Genomic DNA, 3,740 nt, shown 5'->3' on the forward strand with positions numbered 1-3,740 from the left:
AAAAGACTTGAACACTTGTATAACTTTCATCATTTCTCCAAGTTCATAGAGTTTTTGGAGGCAAGCTATTTTCAGAAGTGGATGCCACTCCTGCTTCCAAGCTTGTTTTAATCAGGAAGCTCCACCAAACATTGTCCACCATGAGTAACCATTATTGCATTTGACACATCAGTGTCACAGTATTCAGTATCACAGCAACCATGAGTTATGTCTGTACAGCAATGCACAGACCGGTGCTATACCACCTAGAAGAATGTTTGACCAAAAATAAATAAAACCAGGTCTGAGGGCCAAAGATTAAAATCACCCACCTTGAGCTTGGTGGCATAACTTTCTATCCACTAGGACAACGGAGCTCTCTCCATGTTGTTGTTAAGTGCTGTTGAGTCATAGACAACTCATAGCAACCCTATAAATGAAAGACCTGAATACTTGTATAATTTTCATCATTTCTTCAAGTTCATAGAGTTTCTGGAGGTAAGCTATTTCAGAAGTGGATGCCACTCCCTGCTTCTGAGATTGTTTTAATAGGGAAGCTTCACCAAACACTGTCCACCATGCTTATTAAGAGACATTACTTTCATAGAAAAACATCAAACAAAGTAGAAAACTTAGTATATGCTGTTTTGGAAGAGCAATACCGGAAGAAAAGTCCTGGACAGGATTACCTCTAAGTGCCTCATATTCTTTGTTATGTTGATACAATACAATTGAGCTCAGGATACCTAACTTATCTAATTAACTCTGTTCCAAAGATTTTATTACTATGTAATTATACAGCCCAGATATCACTTGGTAGCCACCAGTCTTTTCCATGGCTGCAACTTCTGGAGCTATCCAATAAGGAGTCTTAAGAAGGACTTAACTCAGTGTCAAATACTATTGTAAGTGATAGCAGTATCTTAGTTATAAGTTATTATATTAGTTAACAGAAAGACCAAAAGTAGATAGCTGTAACAAAAAGAAGTTTAATCTGTCATAGTTCTTTTTCTTTCTCCTCCTCCATTACACCTTCTTCCTCTCTTTTTCTTTCTCTCCTTGCAACTACGAGGAGGATTGGAGCATGACTCATCAACAATTTGCGATATACAGATGACACAACCCTGCTTGCTGAAACTGAAGAGGACTTGAAGCTCTTGCTGCAGAAGGTCAAGGACTGCAGCCTTCAATATAGATTGAAGCTCAATATAAAAAAAAAAAAGAAGATTCTCACCACTGGGCTGATTGGTGGCATCATGATAAATGGTGAAGAGACTGGGATTATTACGAGTTTTAGTTTGTTTTCTTGCCTCCACAATCAACACTCTAGCCACAAGTAGCCAGGAAACTAAAAGACAAATTGCATTGGGCATGTTTGCTGTCAGAGACCTCTCCAAAGTATTGAAAAGCAACAATGTCAGTCTGGAGACTAAAGTGAGCCTGATCCAGGCCCTAGATTTTGCAATTACTTGCTATGCATCAGAAAGCTGGACAGTAGCTAAGGATGAAAGAAGAATTGATGTCTTTGAGCTGTGGTGGTAGAGAAAAGTATTGAATATACCATGGACTGTTAGAAGAACAAACAAGTTAATCCTGGAGGGGGTGAGATCAGGTGCTCTTTGGAAGCAAGGATTCTGAAGCTTTGTCTGACATACTCTGGGCATGTTGCAAGGAGGGACCAGTCTTTGGAGAGGGATGTTGTGCTTGGGAGGGTGGAGGGACAGGTCAAGAGAGGAAGACCCTTGAAGAGATGGATTGATTTAGTGACTGGGATAACAGGGGTAGGTGTGACAGAAACAATACGATTGGTGGCACAGGATAATGTAGAGTTTAGGGCTGTTGTACATAGGGTCACTGTGAGTTACAGGTGACTCGATGGCACATAACAACAACAACAACAACATATTAGAGAAAGACAAAAAACAAGTAATAAGCATGATATGCGAGTCAGATCATGATATAAATGAAGGATAAAAAGTAGTGTCTGAAAAAGTAGAGTATTGTAATTTTAAATAGAGTAGCCTCAATAAGAAGCCAATCTTTTTTCCTGAAAAAGGGAAAGAATTTCTAAGAGAAAATCAGACCAAGGAACCAACAGAATTAAAAGATCCAAGATGTGTGGTGTATTTAACAGACAAGGTCAGTGTGGTTTCCACAAGTGAACAAGGTAAGGCGAGATAAGTCATTAGGGTTAGAGAGGTGAGGAGGAATAGGAATCATACCGTAATTTTGGTTACTGAGGAATTTTTTACTTTTACTCTCTGGTAACTACAAACGTTTGAGAAGAGGAGTAGTATAATCTTTCTTTCATGCGTGTGCTACTTAGTTTTTAGAGGGTGCCAGGTTTTCTTGCTGTTCTTTTTTCAGTTTGCTGGAGATACTGGGTTAGAGAGTCAATGGTCTGTCTTTCCTGTCTTTTGATGTGTTTGCTTATTGCTCTAAATTGACCTCTGATTACTGCTTTGGCTGTTTCCCAGAGGTTTTGGCAAGTGGTGTTTTCATTGTCATTAGTTTCAAGAAACTTTTTAATTTCATTTTTTATTTCTTCTAGTACCGAGTTGTGTTCAAGCAAGGTGTTGTTCAGCTTCCAAATGTATGTTTCTTTTCTCCTTTATCATCCTATTATTAATTTCTAATTTTGTAGCATTATGGTCTGGAAAGATGGTTTGTATTATTTCTATGTTTTTTAAAAATTTATTGATGCTTGCCTTGTGACCTAGAATGTGATCTATTCTAGAGACTGTTCCATGTACATTGGAGAAGAAGGTATACTGTGCTTTTTTTGGATGCACTAGCCTATAAATATCTATGAGGTCAAGTTGGTTTATTGTGTGGTTTAATTCTTCAGTATCTCTGTTGAGTTTTTTTCTGGTAGTTCTATCTTTTCTTGAGAGGGGTTGTATTGAAGTCTCTGAGCACTATAGTAGTGTTGTCTATTTCCTTTTTCAGTTTTGTTAATGTTTGTTTATGTATTTTGCTGGTCTTTCATTTGGAGCATAGATATTTATTATTGTTATATCCTTTTGTTCTATTGACCCTTTCAGCATTATGTAGTAACCTTCCTTGTCCTTTGTGATGGTTTTTACATTGATATTTATTTTATCAGAGATTAATATTGCTACTCCTGCTTTTTTTTCTGGTAGCCATTTACTTAGTATATTTTTCCCCACCCTTTTATTTTTAGCCTGTCTTTATCTTCATTTTCAGGTCTATCTCTTGTAGACAACAAATTGAAGGATTTTGTTTTTTTATCCAATCTGCTACTCTCTTTCTCTTCAGCGGTGCATTGAAACCATTCATGTTCAGTGTGACTATTGAGAGGCTAGGTTTATTGCTATCTTTGTGTTGAGTTCCTTTTGGTGTTGTTGCTAGTTACTTTGGACCATTCTGCTTTCTGTGGAATGTCTGTAAGAAGGACATCTCTGAGTCTTTCCTGCAATGCTGCTCTTGTTTTCACAAACTCTCTTAGGTTCTGCTTTTCTGGGAATATCTTGTTCTGTCCTTCATATTTGATGGATAATGATAATTTTTCTGGTTACAGTATTCTTGGTTTACAGTTGTGTTCTTTGAGTGTTTGATTATATGTCCTTCCACTCTCTTCTTGCCTGCATGTTTTCTGTTGAGAAATCAGCACTTAATCTTATCTGTTCTCCCTTATAGGTTACTCTTTGTTTCTCCTTTGCTGCTTTCAGGATTCTCTCCTTATCTTTAGCTCTGGCAAATTTAACTATGATATGCCTTGATGTTTTTCTTTTGGGGTC

This window comes from Elephantulus edwardii, unplaced genomic scaffold (genome assembly GCF_000299155.1).
Source record: "Elephantulus edwardii isolate Elephantulus edwardi_28Jun2011 unplaced genomic scaffold, EleEdw1.0 scaffold00019, whole genome shotgun sequence".
NCBI lineage: Eukaryota > Metazoa > Chordata > Mammalia > Macroscelidea > Macroscelididae > Elephantulus > Elephantulus edwardii.